Here is an 18,705-nt window from a genome sequence, read left to right as displayed (position 1 = left end):
GCTGCTGCTGCTTGGAGTTGGCAGTAAAGTTACTCGATTCTGGAATAATCTTCTCAATTCGAATTTCGGAGAGAACCTTTCTTTCCCAATTTCCCACGTTTCAGGGCAGGGCCAGGGCAGGCTGAGGCTCGCTCTAACCCTACGTGCCGTGCGTGCACGTGCAGCTATGCCCGCCCCTCAGATGCCACCACGAGCAAGTGGACGGAGCCGAGGCCAAGCGGAGCGAGGCTGAGCACGCCCCTGCCGCACACAGCCATGTCCACGTAGGATGGAGGAAAACAGCAACTACTAAGACGCGCTGATGATGCGACCTGGAGAGATGATCAGCTGAGCGGCAGTGAGCGGGTGCCCGCGACGGCGCGACATGTAGGCTGCTGTGCTACTGCAGTCAGTGAGTTGTGTGCGCTTGGGTGGTGGGCAGGTCTGAGCCGCCGAAATCGGGCTGGCCTTGAAAGATTAAGGAACCTGGAGAGAGCTGAGCCAGAGCGGGTGCTGTCTCCGTGGTACGCGCTGCTGCAGTGTGTGTGCGCTTGGGTGGGCGGGCTTCGGTCGAAATTGGGTGGGCCTGGGCCCACCCAGGCCCAACCATAGCTACACCCCTGGTTTTAACCTCGCCATTTGATGAGTTGAAATGGAAATTATCAGGCTGAAACTGTAATTTAATTTTATTTATTTATTATATGTTGTGATGTTTTATTATATTATGAATGTAATTCTGTAACCCATTTCGGGTTCTGTCGGGAGGAAGTGCTAAATAATGGAATAAATAAATAAACCTGAATATTAAATGCCAGGCTGTTTCCAGCGACTGGCATTGATTATCTGGGGATTTTTAACTGCTAAAAAGTTAACTGGCTATGCCAATATTCAGCACTAAGAGCCAGATTCTATATATGGCATCTAAAAAAATTTGTGCAGAATTATGTGTATTCTATAAGATTTAGGTGTGGTTTATAGAATACGCTTAGTCGATACTGCAGCGCCTAAATCTAGATGCACCCATTTACGCCAAAAAAACCTGGTGTAAATCTGTGCACGTAGATTTAATCGCACTCACCCCTATTCTGTAATTAAGCACGGAAATTTTGGAACACCCATGAAGTGCCCATAAACACGCCTATAAACACACCCCTTTTAAACTACACGTGTTTATATTGAACTGTGCGCTTTACAATTTAGGTGCAGTTCTCTATAGAATATGGTTAGCGATTTCCATGCATAAATTGTGATAATTGCCAATTAGTGCTCATTATTTCTTATTAAGTGCTGTTAAAAATGCTGACTGGCTTGCTATGCCAATTAACTTACGTGCATATTCTGCGCAGAAATCTAGGCACCATATATAGAATCTGCTCCTAGCTTTTTAGTGGTTAAAGGTAGGAGAGCTATTTATACAGTCCTTGTTGACCACTAAACTTATCCATATTTTTTTTTTTAATTTTACATTTGTACCCCATGCTTTCCCACTCATGGCAGGCTCAATGCAGCTTACATGGGGCAATGGAGGGTTAAGTGACTTGCACAGAGTCACAAGGAGCTGTCTGTGCCTGAAATGGGAATTGAACTCAGTTCCTCAGGACCAAAGTCCACCACCCTAACCACTAGGCCACTCCTCCACTCTAAATGGCACCTAACCAGATAAGTCACACAATATAGCTAGTTATGAGCTAGACGCTCACTGGCAATATTCAGCAGAGATAAGTGGTTATCTGCCCACGAATATTAGTGATTAGGCGCTGATATGTTATTTAACATGTCTGGCTGGTTAAATAGCTCTGAATATCAGGGGGAAAGATCTTTTTTTGAATGATATCATTTAGTTTTTTTTTGCAATTTATATTATACCTGCACTTTAGCTCATGTACCCTTCTGTAGAATCATATACTGCAATCCTGAGCTTTAATACATGACAGAAGCACCATTAGGCACTAACTTGCATGAAAACCAATAAATGCAGTGTAATGTGAAGGCACACTTCCAGCTCCAATAAAGTTAATCATAAACTCCCCCTGTGCAATTTACACCTCATTTAAAATGGAAAATCTCTGGCATCCAATCTAAGGGAAAGGAATATGCCCTGTTCCCGCAGGACAAGCTTCTACAGTATGCAAGATCAAAAGTGCAAGAGGTGAAACAAGCTTACCTGGAAATACAGAATACAGCAATATTAAATAGTTCACTGTCCTTTTCAGTCACATGAATTTTACCTTTGAAACCTGCTTATGCTTCCCTTTCTGAAAATTAGGGGCCTTTCATTAAGCCGTGCAGGCGCGTATGCGCGTCCTACATGCGTCAATTTTGAACTACCGCCCGGCTACTGCATGGACCGGGTGGTAATTTCATTTTTTATGCGCATCCACTAAGCGCACTGGAAAATTTAACCAGGTGGTAATCAGCATTGTACGTGCATAGACCATTACCGCCCGGTTAACGTGTGAGACCTTATCACTAGGTCAATGGGTGGCAGTATGGTCTCAGGCCCAAAATGACTGCACGGCAATTTTTATTTTGTCGCCCGTCCATTTTCAGCCAGAAAAGGGCCTTTTTTGCAGACATGCTGAAAAATGGACCTGAGCGTGTCCAATACACACGCCTACACCGGCGCAGGCCATTTTTTAGCTCACCTTAGTAAAAGGACCCCTGAGTGTGTGAATACCAGTGTACCAAGATGAATGAAAAGCAAGACAGAGGGGATGCTGGATGTCATAGGAGCCATGTATGTGCTAAGTTAAATACAGAAGAGCAGCACAGCCACCAGGGACACATAAGGGATTCATACAGGATGCTCTCTGTCATAAGGTTTGACACATGAGACATGAGTAAAGATGGTTTGGTTTCACTTAGGCTGTTTAAACAATTCTTCCTCTACTTCAGTAAACTGTTCTTTTAGACAGCTGGATGGTCTGACATCAGCAATCCCCGTATGCCAAAAGGAGATTTGTGTTCTGTCCTTTCAAATATTTGTGACCTTCTGTTAGAATTTTAAGTATTTCCTTAACATATAGGAAAAGGACTAAAAGTAACATCAGGGCTCTGGGACTTGTGCCTGCTGAACAGTGGTTGGATGGTTTCAAAACAGATAGTTGCTCATAGACCTCTGTGACAACCCCCCCCCCCCCCCCCCCCCCCCCCCAGGTACCTAGAACATCAAATGGCTTTACTGGCATGCACTTATTAACAATAGAGAATCCACAAAGCGTGGAGAACTCAAAGAAGACCCACGGATACTTTGTAAAACAAACAAAAAAGTGGGCACAAAACCAGGAGTCCCAGAGACTGGATCACAGTAAAGCTAAAACCAAATTTTATTAATTAGTATATTTGACTCATATATTTGACTCGACACAACCGTTGTGTTTCGGCCAAAGGGCCTGCATCAGGAGTCTAAATACTAAGGTAGACAGCTAATGATGATCCAGAATAAGAAATACTGGCGAATAGTGTATAAATGGTCTTAAAAAAGACATTTGTATTGAATTGTGGAACGGATCACTTGTGTGAAGAGTTCAGCAGTAAATTTGGTTTTAGCTTTACTGTGATCCAGTCTCTGGGACTCCTGGTTTTGTGCCCATTTTTTGTTTGTTTATGCACTTATTAACTGCACTATACACAAGACAATAAGGAATCAGGTAGATCAATAAACAGAGATTAACATAAAACATTCAGGATTGTAATGCTATCGTAGGCCAAATTAACCAGCTTCAAAGAGGTGGCAGCCAAAAGGGGTTGAAAAAGTAACAGGAAAAATATGTTTAAAATTATTCTGAAGGGGATGGACAGTCCAGTTGGTGACCACATTGATATTTTGGGAAATCTCAGCTCTCCTGTGTGGTTCCTTGAGTGCTGTTATGGTGGATATATCTTTACTTGGGATCAGAGACCTCTCAACCACATGACACTGTACTAGAAAGCCCCAAACAGACTTACCCCCCGATATTCAAAACTATTTAACCGTCCAGGAGCCGTTCACATAGTGGCTAACCAGCTAAATCACATGATATAGCCAGTTATCTGCAAATATTCAAGCTCTGGCCAGCTAAGTTTAGTGGGCAAATTGGACCATACCGCATTGCCCGCTATTAACTTAACCTGCCAGCGCTGAATATTCACATAGCCAATTAAGTTAGAGCTGGCCAACAGAAACCCTGCATATTCAATATTCAATGCAGGTCACTGAAAATGGCTCTGCATTGAATATCTGGGGCCATTTTGTTTTGTTTTATTTTGTTGGCAAACCATCCCAACCCCCCAAACACAACCTGAATCCCCAATGACAACCTACACCCCAATAAGAGCATCACCCGACCCACCCCAGCCCCCTTCAATCCCTCCTGGCACGAGCGTTAGGAAATGTATCCCCCCCCCCACACACATACACACACATCAAAGCAGCAGTCAATCCCCCCTGAGCACTTACCAGGGTTATCATTGGTGGTATAGTGTCAGGATTGGAGTGAAACCCCTTCATTCCCAGCATCATTACACTAAAACAAAGATAGCTGTAGCTCCCGGACTGGAATACCAGGAGTTTGAGTATTGGAAGCAGGGGTTTAGAAACATAGCTTAAAGCCATAGACTTAGGAATATTTGGAGCATGTGAGGGTATCCCAAACCTGAGAGTCATGGTAGTTATAAAGTTTTTTAAATGAACAGAAGTGGGTTGTTCTCATCCAGCAGGGGAGTAACCCAGTATAAGTTTTTTCTTCTGAGGAGAAGGCTTTAAAGTCCACCTAGGCCTCCAGTGACGTAACAAGAATGACTGGAAGCAATCCATTAGTATACCAAGTATGCCAAGTTACCCATTTCTAGGAGGGAGACATTTTGGCCAATCCTGGTTTTGAACTTACAAACCAAATCATAGACCACAGAAACATAGAAAAATGAAGGCAGATAAAGACCATTCATACCATCTACTATCCTTCCTCTCCCCTAGAGATCCTTCATACCTGTCTCAAGCTGTTATAAATTCAGATATAGTTTTCATCTCCACTGGGAGACCGTTCCATGAATTCACCACTCTTTCCATGAGGAAGTGTTTTCTCAGGTTACTTCTGAGTCTGTCCATCCTATGCCCTCTCATTCCAGAGCTTCATTTCAATTGAGACTCGCCTCCTGTGTATTTATGCCATGGAGGTATTTAAACATCTCTATCATATCTCCCCTGTCCTGCCTACTTCCAAAGTATATATATTGAGGTCTCTAAGTCTGTCCCTATAAGCTTTATGACAAAGGCCATGGAGGTATTTAAACATCTCCCCTCTCCTGCTTTTCTTCCAAAGTATACATACAAATATTTTTAAGTCTGTCCCCAAACGCTTTATGATGAAGTTATGAGAGATCTCTCCAGCCTCTCTGAGGGGAGAGTTTTGGAGTTGTCGGTGGTAAAGGATCCACCCCAAGGGGGTGGGTTCCTTGGTAAGTTGCAGAGAAAAATGTTTCTGGTTGTTGAGTGACAGTGTGGGAGGAGTTAAGAGTTAATAAATATTAGTGATGGTGAGTGCACCAGGTCACCTGTACCCCTTCTGGGACCCTTGGAGGAGAGGGGGCGTCCTGGATGGGTTCAAGAAACTAAGGCTGACCAAAGAAGTGGGTTCTGCAAATTCCAGCATTAACCATGAGAAGGAGGAGTGCTCCAGGTGGGAAACAGGGTCTCCCAGCCTAGGAGGAGGAACAGTGAACAGCTGTTCAGAGCCACAGCTGGTAGCCCAGAGAGGTACTGCTTTGGAGGAGAGGGGATAGACAGACCAGGGGGGTCTGATCCAAACGGAAGATCTCCATGCTGCACAAGTGCTGCAGGCATAGCTTTAGATTGTTTCACCCAGAAGGGAAGGGTATGGACAGATGGAGCTGTAAATATATACATACTGTAGGATTATAAATTGAGAAGATACACCATATCCCTAAATTGTTTTGGATTATAATTTGCATCTGACAATAAAGGTCTACATTCTATGTATCATGCCTAAAAATTTGGCACTGAAATGAAATTTGCCTAAGCACATTCTATACGGTATGCCTCAGTTTCAGTAGATATGGTATATAGAATATGCTGAGCGGCCATGACAGCACCTAACTCTAGGCAAAGCCATTTAAGCCAAGTAAAACTTGGTGTAAATACCGGCGCCTAAGTTAGGTGCAGAACAGGTCTATTCTATAACCGTGCGCATAGTTTTCTGGAATGCCCATGACCTGCCCATTCCACACCCATATCTAAGCCCCCTTTTTGGCAGCACACATTAGAATTTATACGCACCGCTTTGCAGAAGACACTTGGCGGGTAGTGTGCGCAAATTCTAATTAATGCCAATTAGTGTTGAAAATTGCATGTTAACATCCAATTATCTGCATTGATTAGCTTGTTAACTAATTAAGTTAAGTGCATTGTTATGGAATACTCTTCGATTTCCATGTGGAAATCTTGGTACGATATATAGAATCCGAGAGTAAGTGGATTATAAATTGACTGTTTCAAGGAAGAATTGAACTGCCTGTTGCATATGTTTGGTAAAGTTTGGTTATTTTTGCATAACTCTCTGGACTGGAGTCTTTTTTATTGAGTGAGAGTGGAATTTATTTACTCCCAGAGTAAACGAGAAATAAAGCCCAGCTCATAACCCTACAGCCTTTTGGATTTTTATCCGGCCCTGGCCTGTGCCCAACTCAGTGAATTTGAGGAACTAAGAACTTGGTAAAGACAAAAGTCTTGAATCTTTGTGGCCCTGGTCTCAGGTTGCTCCTAGACCCGCGACAAATTAGCTAGTGCCTGAACACTATGTGATGAGACCAGGGTTACATACCCATTGAAATCCATATTGCGAGTCCCATAATGTATCATGATAGGGTTGTCAGAAATATAGGACTAGACTAAAACCTCCCTTTTTGAACTGGGTAATCTGGGATCTCTGCTGCTGTCTGCACTCAAATTTAGCTGAGTTCTTCTATTGTTTTGTTTTGGGGTGTTTTTTTTTAAATTTAAAAGACTGAGTCAATTGTTCTCATTTATTCTGTCACAGAGTTCCTGAGGCTTGAATACTAGACTAAAACAAGACAAGACCTAGGATTGCTCAATGTGAATCTTAATGTCACTGTACCTCCAAGAAGTGCATCCAACACAAACAGGCAAACAAGAATTACTGGAAGCAAAGAGCTTGATAAGATACTGCAATCCTGAGCCCTCAGGAAGTAAGGCAAACGCAGGTACCAAATGGAGGACTAGAGAAGAAAACACACTGAAGCAAAAGGAAACAATCCCAGAGACAGATGCTCAAGCCTACCCTGAGCTGGTCCCTGCTGGTCCAGTCAGGAACTAGGATAACCAGATATATATGACAGCTAGCAAAGCTGCTCCTGGAAAGCAGATGCCTTCCAACCCAAAGGTCACAAGTTTAAAACTGGCTTATGCCTGATAGCTATTAACACTTGTCATTAAATCTGAAATTTAAGGAAAAAAAAACTGACATTTTGGGGGTTTCCTGTCATTTGGGTTAGAAATGATATGAAACAACATTGCAGTTTATGGGGCCCTTTTACTAAGCTGCGTAAGCGTCTACTCATGCTCAACGTGCTTGGACGCGCACCAAGTGACATTTGGCGTGCGTAGGTCATTACCGCCCAGTTACCTCTTGAGACTTTACCACTAGGTCAATGGATGGAAGAAGTAAGGTCTCAGACCCAAAATGGATGTGTGGCGATTTTCATTTTGCCGTACATCCATTTTCGTCAAAAATTTTAAAAAGGCCTTTTTTACAGGTGCGCTGAAAAATTATTCTACGCGCGCCCAAAACCCACACCTACACTACCGCAGGCCATTTTTCAGTGCACCTTAGTAAAAGGACCCCTATGTTTCCCAGTCATTTCAAACAAATGTGCAACCCTACTTTCTACCACTACTCGTCCTTCAGATGAGTGAACTGAAACCAGAAGAGTTAAGTTTCTAGGACTAATTTACATCTTTGCCATTTAGAATGATAGAAATCCTTCCCTTTATGCATGATCTGTGAGAAAAGAATTTCCTATGTAATGTTTCTCTCTCACTCTCCAAACATTCACAACTGTTTCTCTTCTATTTTTTTCTGAATGCTACTTCTCATTTTTCTCCATTTAATTTTTGAGCTATTTTATTGTACATTTTTCATTTTTTTTTACAGTCCAAGAGTTCTGTTCCTTTCCTCACAAATTTTAGGGGGAAGTTATTAAGGAGTGCTATAGCCATAATGTGCATTATTTGCCCCTTAACATGTGTTAAAAGGCAATAATAATGTCTGCTATATTACCGCAACATGTTAATTTAAGGTACCAAGAGATACATAAGAGGCAAAGCATGCAAAACACCTCACTACTAGTAAATTGAATAATGCAGCTTGAGGTGAACACTGCAGGCTGCATTATTCCTGGAAAAAAAAAACATCAATGAAAAGCTGGCATAATTTTTCCTGGCTGGGAGGATCAAAGCCATGGCCCGATGCTTTTGGCTGCTTCTTATAGGGGCCAGACAAATTGAAAGGAAGTTCCCCTTCCTGCCAATGCCCCCCAAATCAATTTCTCCTGCCACAAAGACCCTCTCCCCAATTTTTTCTCTCCCTGAAGACCTCCAATCAACTCCCTCCCCCATCTAGGATTCCCATTCCTCAAAAGCGCCCACAACCTCTCATAGTGCCCCCCCCCCCAGCCTACCTAACTTGTAAAAGGAATCCCCTGTCACTTCTGTGTCTGCTGGCGCCAGGTCCAAAATGGCACTAGCAACCCCTAATAGTCAACCTAGAAGTCAAACTGCTTTATGGCTCAGTGCTCCTGGGATTTTAAAATACCACCAGCTCTCATGACTATCTATTCCACACTATCGAATCTTTTGTGCTACTATACTATAACACATATTATTTCCCAGTAGTGCATATTAAGGGGCAAATAATGTGTGTGAGGGCCAAAACACATCTTGATAACTACACCCTTTATTGTTTATATTTTAAATTCTGTATGGATTAGCACTTGGTCGGCTGCTATTGCTATACATGCGTATTCGACATCTGCACTCAGGCAGGGAGATTCGATTACAGGTTCCAACAGTAAGATCAGTCAGACTATAGGAGACATGGAACAAGACTATGGAGCCCTTTTACTTAAGTGCACTAGAATTTGCAGTTAACAAGTTTTAAAATGGAATCTTACTACACAATAACTACAAATTTTACGCCACACATTTTGAGGGCTTTCCCCACATTTTGGGGAAAGGTCATGTGCTAATGTAACCATTAGGGTGCACTAACTGCAGACAGTAACATAAGAGCACTTAGAGCCAAATGAGGTGCTAAGTGTCCCTGAATTAACTCCGCAATAGCCAGCTAGCACAGGTTAAGTATAAAATGTTAACTGGCTGATGCTTCCACGCCCACTCTCCGCACAATTTAGCTCATGGTAACAGCCACACTACTGGAAAACTCTTTACCACGTTCATGTGGTGGCTTGTTATCGCAGGCTAACCACGCATTAAGAGCATAACACCCTTAAGTAAAGGGCTCCTATATTAGGCTGAAAGCCAGATTTGTGGAACTTTTGTTTCTTTGTTCTTTAAGGGGTCCTTTTACTAAGCCGTGGTAAAAAGTGGCTTGCAGTAGTGCGAGCGCATCTTTTGGGCGCATGCTGGGCCATTTTTTTACCACGTCTAGAAAAAAGGGCCCTTTTTTAATTGGCTGGAAAATGGACATGCACTAAAACTGAAACCAGCACGCGTCCATTTTTGGCCTGAGACCTTATTGCCACCCACTGACCTAGCAGTATGGTCTCATGCGCTACCAGCGTGGTAAGCATGCAGCACGTGCCGACTGATGTTTACTGCCGGGTAAGCCGCCCATGGTATAAAATTCTTTTCTACCATGGAATTCGGCACATGCCAAATTCGGAATTACAACCTGGCTCACGCGCTAGCCAGGTGGTAGTACAGATTTGGCATGTGCTGTACGTGCATATGCCTTCCCGTGCCTTTGTAGAAGGGCCCCTTAGAAGAATATCTGTTAAATGATTGATATTAATGGATTTTAAAAGATTTGCTTTTCATGTGAAGGCCTAATGTAACTGATCATAAGTGATTGCAATCTACCTTGAGCTAACTATGGTAAAGCAATTATAAATGCTCAAATTACATGAAATCAAAACCAGTCAAGAATATTTTTTTTCCGTTATTAGTTTAAGTCCTTCGTATTGGATTTCTGCATGCACATAAATTCCATTCAGCATCACATAACACAGTAGAGGAAATTATATTAATTTCAGAGATGATAAGTTCCAAATATGCTGCATTGACATTTTCTATAATGACATTGGCCCTAATGACTATCCAGCTTATTTTCGAAAGAGAAAGACGCCCATATTTCGACCCAAATTGGGAGATGGGTGCCTTTCTCTCATGGGCGCCCAAATCGGTATAATCGAAAACCAATTTTGGGCGCCTCCAACTGCAGTCTGTCGCGGGAATGGACAAAGTTGACGGGGGGCATGTCGGAGGCGTGAAGGCGGGACTGGGGCGTGTTTATCGGCCGAGGAGAGATGGGCGCGCTCGGCCGATAATGAAAAAAAGAAGGGTGCCAGAAGCGAGAATTTGAGTCACTTTTTTTTTACCCTTTTTTCTCACGAACAAGTCCCCAAAAAGTGCCACAACTGTCCAGATGACCACCGGAGGGAATCGGGGATGACCTCCCCTGATTCCCCCAGTGGTCACTAACTCCCTCCCACCAAAAAAAAAAAGAACTTTAAAAACTTTTTTTGCCAGCCTGTATGCCAGCCTCAAATGTCATACCCAGCTCCATCACAGCAGTATGCAGGTCCCTGGAGCAGTTGTTTGTGGGTGAAGTGGACTTCAGGCAGGTGGACCCAGGCCCAACCCCCCCACCTGTTACACTTGTGCTGCTAAATGGGAGCGCTCCAAACCGCCCCCAAAACCCACTGTACCCACATCTAGGAGACCCCTTTCAGCCATAAGTGCTAAGTAATGGTGTAGAGTTGTGGGCAGTGGGGTTTGGGGGGCTCAGCACCCAAGGGAAGGGAGCTATGGACTTGGGAGGTATTTTAATTTTTTTAAATTGTTTCAAGTGCCCCCTAGGGTGCCTGGTTGGTGTCCTGGCATGTGAGGGGGACCAGTGCACTACGAATCCTGGCCCCTCCCATTACCAAATGCCTTGGATTTGTTCGTTTTTGAGCTGGGCGCCTTCAGTTTCCATTATCACTGAAAACCGATACCGCCCAGCTCAAATCCGCCCAAATGCGATGCATTTGCCCGGCACAAACCGTATTATTGAAACAAAAGATGGACGCCCATCTTTTTCGAAAATACGGTCTGGCCCGCCCCTTTGTGGACCCGTCCTCGGAGATAAACTCCCATGGAGATGGGCGTTCGCGTTCGATTAAGCCCCTCTGTGGGGTCCTTTTACTAAGCAGCTTCCCGCACACCAAAATGCACTAACACAGAGAGCGCTCAGGCTCCCTATGATAGTTCAGGCATTTGCACATGCTTCCCCAGCACTAAAAATACTTTGTATTTTGTAGCTCCAAGGGCGTGTTTGGGGGCAGAGAGTAGGCGTGCCCGGCGCTAATTGGTTAGTGCAGCTCCATTGCCGCATGCCAACCAATTAGCGCACGGTTAGCACGAGCCCTTTCCACCTACTAAATAGGCATCGGTAAGGGTGCATGCGTTAATTTGTAAATTAGCGTCTGGCTATTTTTGGGAAAATGGAAATGCAACCATTTTACAGACACACGAAAAGTGGCCTCAGTGCGTGGGGAAACCACATGCTAATAATAGCGTATGGCCCTTTTACTGCAGCTTAGTAAAAGGGTCCCTATGTTTGCCTAATGTACCTTTAACCAACAGCTGGCAGCTGGAAAGACTATGGGACCCTTTTACTAAGCCGTGTAAGCGTCTATGCACATCCAATGCGCGCCAAAATGGAGTTACCGCCCAGCTACCATGTGGCTCTTGTGGTAATTTCAATTTTGGCGCGCATACAATATGGGCGTCTGAAAAATCATTTTTATTTTTGGACGCACATCTCAGACATGTGCCAAGTGGCATTTGATGCATGGTTACCTCGTGAGACTTTACCACTAGGTCAATGGCTGGCAGTAAGGTCTCAGACCCAAAATGGACGCGCGCCAATTTTGATTTTGCTGCACGTCCATTTTCGTCAAAAATTTTTTAAAAAGGCCTTTTTACAGGCACGCTGAAAAATGGACATGCGCACACCCAAAACCTGCACCTACACTACCACAGGCCATTTTTCAGCGCGCCTTAGTAAAAGGACCCCTAACTGCTACATAGAGTGGTTGTTAGAGCACAGTCTTAACAATCAGAAGTGGCTGCTTCAAATCCCACTGCTGCTCCTTGTGATTAAGAGGCATATTTTCAAAGCACTTTGGGAGGCTAAGTGCTTTGAAAATAAGCCTCTAAGTCACTTAACCCTACATTGCCTCAGGTACAAAATTAAATTGTCAGCCCTCCAGGGACAGGGAAATACTCACTGTAGCTGAATGTAACTCACCTTGAGATACTACTGAAAAAAGTGTGAGCAAAATCCAAATAAAAAAAGGAAGATGATATTTTCAGAGACCTTGAATCTGTGCAATTATGATCCCACTTGCACCAGAATCTGACAGGCAGTCATTATTGCTTACTTAGGGGTCCTTTGATTAAGCTTCAGTAAGCACTAAAGCATGCTTACCACAGCTTAAAAAGGCATACCGTGGGGCACACTGATGCGTCCCACAGTAAGTTGCAAATGTGCGTCTGCTACCCACGTGCCAAAAAGTATTTTTCATTTTTCAGCTGAGGGGGTATGTTTGGGGGCGGAGAATGGGCATTTCTGTTTTAATCAACATTTCGGCATGGCTGCGTGCTAAATGATTAGCTAGGGATTAGCACGCAACTCCCATACCACCTACAAAATAGGTGGTGGTAAGGGCTCATGTGTTCATTTTCGTTAATGTCCACACTTTAACAGCAACATTAATACATGGTTGTTAAATCGGAAAATGGAAAATCGGCCATTTTCCAGCTGTGGTAGAAATGGTGTTACCATGCGGGAAAGACCCCCCTCTTTGGAGGTACTTTCTCTGTCCCTAGTGGGCTCACAATCTAAGTTTTTGTACCTGGGGTAATGGAGGGTTGACTCAAGCGATAGTGGTGCCCTGAGCCAACTTGCTTTGACAGCACCCCCTTCCTCAGCGCATCACTTCTGGCACCCCTCCTTTCTCCCTCCCCTGCGGATTCAGCTTCTCATAAGTACATAAGTAGTGCCATACTGGGAAAGACCAAAGGTCCATCTAGCCCAGCATCCTGTCACCGACAGTGGCCAATCCAGGTCAAGGGCACCTGGCACGCTCCCCAAACGTAAAAACATTCCAGACAAGTTATACCTAAAAATGCGGAATTTTTCCAAGTCCATTTAATAGCGGTCTATGGACTTGTCCTTTAGGAATCTATCTAACCCCTTTTTAAACTCCGTCAAGCTAACCGCCCGTACCACGTTCTCCGGCAACGAATTCCAGAGTCTAATTACACGTTGGGTGAAGAAAAATTTTCTCCGATTCGTTTTAAATTTACCACACTGTAGCTTCAACTCATGCCCTCTAGTCCTAGTATTTTTGGATAGCGTGAACAGTCGCTTCACATCCACCCTCCCTCCCTTGGCCGGCATCTATCCCCCCTCCAGTCCAGTCTCACTTTCCTCTTTCCCTGCTCCCTCACCTCTCTCACTCCCTTGCTGTCCAATGAGGAGGGGAGGAAAGACAACCTGTAGAACAGATGAGGTCAGAGGCTGTATATTTTGATACCATTAATCACCAGCGCCCTGGGCCACAGCCTCATCTGTTCTAGTGGTTGAGCCAGCCCTGAGTACATGCCAACTTGTTGCAGTATGTATTTACAAGTGTGTATAATGCTTTGCAAAATTATGAAAGACGTTTTCCATGTGCAGAATAGATTTTGCATGCAGATAAACCCCAGTATTCACCTGGGGGAATTCTGTGGTACTGTGCAAGGTGGAATTTGTGCAGAATTCTGCACAAGTGCCAGCATCAGCACAGTCTCTCCCCTTCCCCTCCCATAGAGATAATGCACACAGGGAGGACTGTTCATTTGAACTGTGGGGCTGTATGGAGGCCTGCATGGATCACATGAACAGTCAGGCCTAAGGTGGCACAGAAGGAGGAGAAAGTAGCCTGATGTGCAGCCGTTCATTTCCTCCTCCTGTTGCGCACGATCTCCATGGGAGAGGAGGGAGAGCTGCTGATGCTGGTGACTGTGCAGAATTCTGTGCAGGCGGGGAATTCTGCACAACTTTTGCATTGTACAATTGTGCAGAATTCCCCCAGGAGTAATATGATGAGGAAATGCCATGCAAAAATAAACCCCACTACAAATGAGCTATGCAGAATTTTAAAATATTGTGCACAGAATTTTACATTTTTTTTTTGCACAAAGTTCCCTCAGGAGTAGGATCTACACAAACACATTATAATATTCTCTATTTTGCTATCCATTCCTTCCAATTATTCCTATCATTCTATTTGCTTTTTTTGACTACAGCCACTCACTGAGCAAAGAATCTCTCTATATAAAAGGCAACACCAACATTCTATGAAGCCTCCAGCCGGAAGTGTGAAGGGGGCGAGATATCCGGTTTCCCTATGAGTGTCTGCCCCGCCTTCTCTGTAACACAGTCAGTGAAGGAAAACAGCAGAGCACGAAATCAAATCGCTGGCTCTGTAACAGTGAAGGACTCAGAGTGGGGAGGGGAGAGAGGCCAGAGGGCAGGGACACACACACTCCCACATGCACACAGAAGAAAACATTGCTAGCCCCCGTTTCATTTGCATCAGAAACGGGGCTTTTTTACTAGTATCAACATAAAAGACTCTCTCCATAGTATCTCCCACTCTATAAGTATAGTTAATACTGCATAGTTTTTCCCTTATGTGTACTTGTCCACATTAAACATTTGCTGCAGCTTTCTCCAATCTGAAATGGTTCTTCTGTAGTTACTACTCATCTGCTTGTGTTTAAACTACTTTCAATATCTTTATGTCATCTGCAAATCTGATCAATTCACCTCTTATTCCCTTTTTTTTTGTTACATTTGTACCCCGCGCTTTCCCACTCATGACAGGCTCAATGCGGCTTACATATACATATCTCTTCAACAAAGCATACAATGAGAACTAACAGTCACACTAATCCACCTGACAACCCACTCAGTCAAGATAGCCCACCTACTATAACTACCTTAATCACCCCTTTCCTTCTTCCTTCTACCCTTACTTAACCTCGGCACAATATTAAATGGATCTGTCACCCTGCAATGACTATGTTAACAAAACTATGTAAGCCACATTGAGCCTGCAAATAGGTGGGATAATGTGGGATACAAATACAATAAATAAAATAAATAAATACCTGGGGCAATGGAGGGTTAAGTGACTTGCCCAGAGTCACAAGGAGCTGTCTGTGCCTGAGGTGGGAATTGAACTCAGTTCCCCAGTTCCCCAGGACCAGAGTCCACCACCCAGCTTTTTTTCAGAATTGTGGGAGTTTTCCCAATTTTGAGTAATCCTTCCATCTCAAATATCTAATGTACAGTACAAACGTTTAATGCATGTACATGGTTCCTACATGTGTTCATTTATAGGTTAATGTGCATTAAGAGGCTCATTTTCAAAGCAGAAAAATGACCAAAATGTGGCACAAAATGGCAGATGGACATTTTTTGGCCAAACGACCAAATCACTATTTTTGAAACCCATTTTAAGATGTTTTTCTATGCAGTTCATCTGCAGTGCGTCTAAATTTCCTAATAATTCTGGGAGTTCCCAGAACTTGGACATTTTTCTGTTACAATGGAACAAAACAAAAACGTTCAGGGCTAAAAGTTAGATGTTTTGGTCTAGACTTGTCTCAGTCATGACTATGTCACAAAAAGGTGCCCTGAATGACCAAATGACCACTGAAGGGATTAAGGCATGCTCCCCCCCCCCTTACATCACATATAAGGTCCCAGGTACATATCTTACCATTACCCCCCCCCCCTTATATTGCATGGTGGGCCCTCCAAAACTCACCAACATGAAACTGCTGATCTGCTGTTAGTAATCTGTAATCTGTTGTTAAAATCATCCATAGTACCTGAAGATTGGAGGGTGGCCAATGTAATGCCATTTTTTGAAAAGGGTTCCAGGGGTGGTGATCCAGGATATTACAGACTGGTAAGCCTGATGTCAGTATTGGGCAAAATAGTGGAAACTATTATAAAGAATAAAATTATGGAACACATAAACAAGCATGGCGTAATGGGACAGAGTCAGCATGGTTTCAGCCACGGGACGTCTTGCCTCACCAATTTCCTTCATTTCTTTGAAGGCCAGAATAAACATATTGATTCAGGTGAGTCAGTTGATGCAGTGTATCTAGATTTTCAGAAAGGTTTTTACAGAGTTCCTCAGGAGACAGGGAAAATTAGAAAATCATGGGATAGGAGACAATCTTGTTTTGTGGATTAGGAAGTGGTTATTGGACAGAAAACAGAGGGTAGGGTTAAACGGCCACTACTCGCAATGGAGGAGGGTGAATAGTGGAGTGCTACTTAACATATTTATAAATGATCTGACAATTGGAACAACAAGCCAGGTGATTAACCCCCCCCCCCCCCCCCCGTTTACTAAGCCGCACTAGTGGCTGTCATGTGCTAATGTCAACACAGCCCATTTACTTTGAATGGGCTGTATCGGCATTGCCGCGTGGCTAAGGTTGTTAAAAAAATCACACTCAGATCTCACACATCTGCCATTCAAAATGAAAATCAAATCCAAACAAGCAGCGTGGTGTTGTCTATATCAAAACAAGGACATCAAAGTAGTCCAACTTAATCCAGAAAAAAGAAAAAGAGGGGGAAAAGTCTCAACAAGTGCTGCAATATTGAATTTTATTCATTAATTGCATGCACAACAAGTCATCATAGACTGAACCCCCCACAAAAAAAAATAAGTCTATTTTTATTTTCTTATATTTATAAATGCTTATATTCACACATAGTTCCAGCTCTAAAAAGTCAAACAAAACCACAAAATAACTTATCTTTTGACAAATCTGTCCTGCGTATAGACTCCGACGGTCCCGTTTCGTATTTCTTCCTCAGGGAACCCAGACGCGGACTTGTGAAAAAATTGAGTGACTAAAAAACGCTGGACTGGTCAGCTGATTCAGCGTCCAGTCCAGCGCTTTTTTAGTCACTCAATTTTTTCACAAGTCCGCGTCTGGGTTCCCTGAGGAAGAAATACGAAACGGGACCGTCGGAGTCTATACGCAGGACAGATTTGTCAAAAGATAAGTTATTTTGTGGTTTTGTTTGACTTTTTAGAGCTGGAACTATGTGTGAATATAAGCATTTATAAATATAAGAAAATAAAAATAGACTTATTTTGGGGGGGTTTTTCAGTCTATGATGACTTGTTGTGCATGCAATTAATGAATAAAATTCAATATTGCAGCACTTTTGAGACTTTTCCCCCTCTCTTTCTTTTTTCTGGATTAAGTTGGACTACTTTGATGTCCTTGTTTTGATATAGACAACACCACGCTGCGTGTTTGGATTTAAGGTTGTTAAAACACATGCGGACTGTGAATGCAGGAAGACCTTAGGAAATTGAAAGACTGGGTATCCAAATGGCAGACAAAATTTAATGTGGACAAATGCAAAGTGATGCACAATGAGAAGAATCCAAATCATAGCTACCTTAGGCTCAGCACCCAAAAGATCTAGGTGTCGTTGATGATAATACACTGAAATATTTGGCCACAAAAGCAAACAGGATGCTATGAATTATTAGGAAAAGGATGGTAAATAAGACTGGGAGTACTATAATGCCTATGTATTGCTCCATGGTGCGACATCAGCTTAAGTATTGCATTCAATTCTGGTCACCGTATCTCAAAAAAGATATAGCAGAATTAGAAAAGGTTCACAGAAGAGCAACCAAAATGATAAGGGGGATGGAACACCTCTCATATGAGGAAAGGCTAAAGAGGTTAGACTCTTCAGCTTCGAAAAGAGATGGCTGAGGGAAGACATGATTCAGGTCTAGAGAATCCTGAGTGGTGTAGAACGAGTAGAAGTAAATTGATTTTTTTACTCTTTCATAAAGTGCAAAGGCCAGGGGACATTCAATGAAGAAACATGGAAATATTTTAAAAACAAATAGGAGAAAATAGTTGTTTCACTCAACAAATAGTTAAGCTCTGGAACTCTTTGACAGAAGACGTAGTAACAACAGTTAGCCTACCTGGGTTTTAAAAAGGTTTGGGCAAGTTCCTGGAGGAAAAGTCCATAGTCTGCTATTGAGACAGACATGGTGAAGCCACTGCTTGCCCTGGGATTGGTAGTATGGTAGCATATTGCTGCTATTTGGGTTTCTGCTAGGTTCTTGTGACCTAGATTGGCCACTATTGGAAACAAGATATTGGGCAAGATGGACCATTGGTCTGACCCGGTATGGCTATTCTTATGTTCCCCAATCTGTATGCACTGCTATTTAATGTGATTACCCAGTTTTAACAAGTGCCTTTATTTCAGCACTGATTGCAGGTATATAAAAAGCTCCCTTCTAATCATACTACATAAGTTCAGCAGAAATCGCCATTTTGTAGAACACAGTAAGAATCCTGAAATT

At 43.1% G+C, this 18,705-nt stretch overlaps 1 protein-coding gene across 1 annotated transcript in view; it reads right to left on the bottom strand.

Annotated features, from left to right (window-relative positions):
• Positions 1-18,705, bottom strand: part of CHSY3 (chondroitin sulfate synthase 3) — a 497,408-nt gene that overhangs the window by 94,661 nt on the left and 384,042 nt on the right. The window lies entirely within an intron of this gene.

Source organism: Microcaecilia unicolor, chromosome 2 (genome assembly GCF_901765095.1).
Source record: "Microcaecilia unicolor chromosome 2, aMicUni1.1, whole genome shotgun sequence".
In the NCBI taxonomy this organism is placed as follows: domain Eukaryota; kingdom Metazoa; phylum Chordata; class Amphibia; order Gymnophiona; family Siphonopidae; genus Microcaecilia; species Microcaecilia unicolor.
Note: the sequence above shows the minus strand (reverse complement) of the source record. Positions and strands in the feature narration are given on the sequence as shown.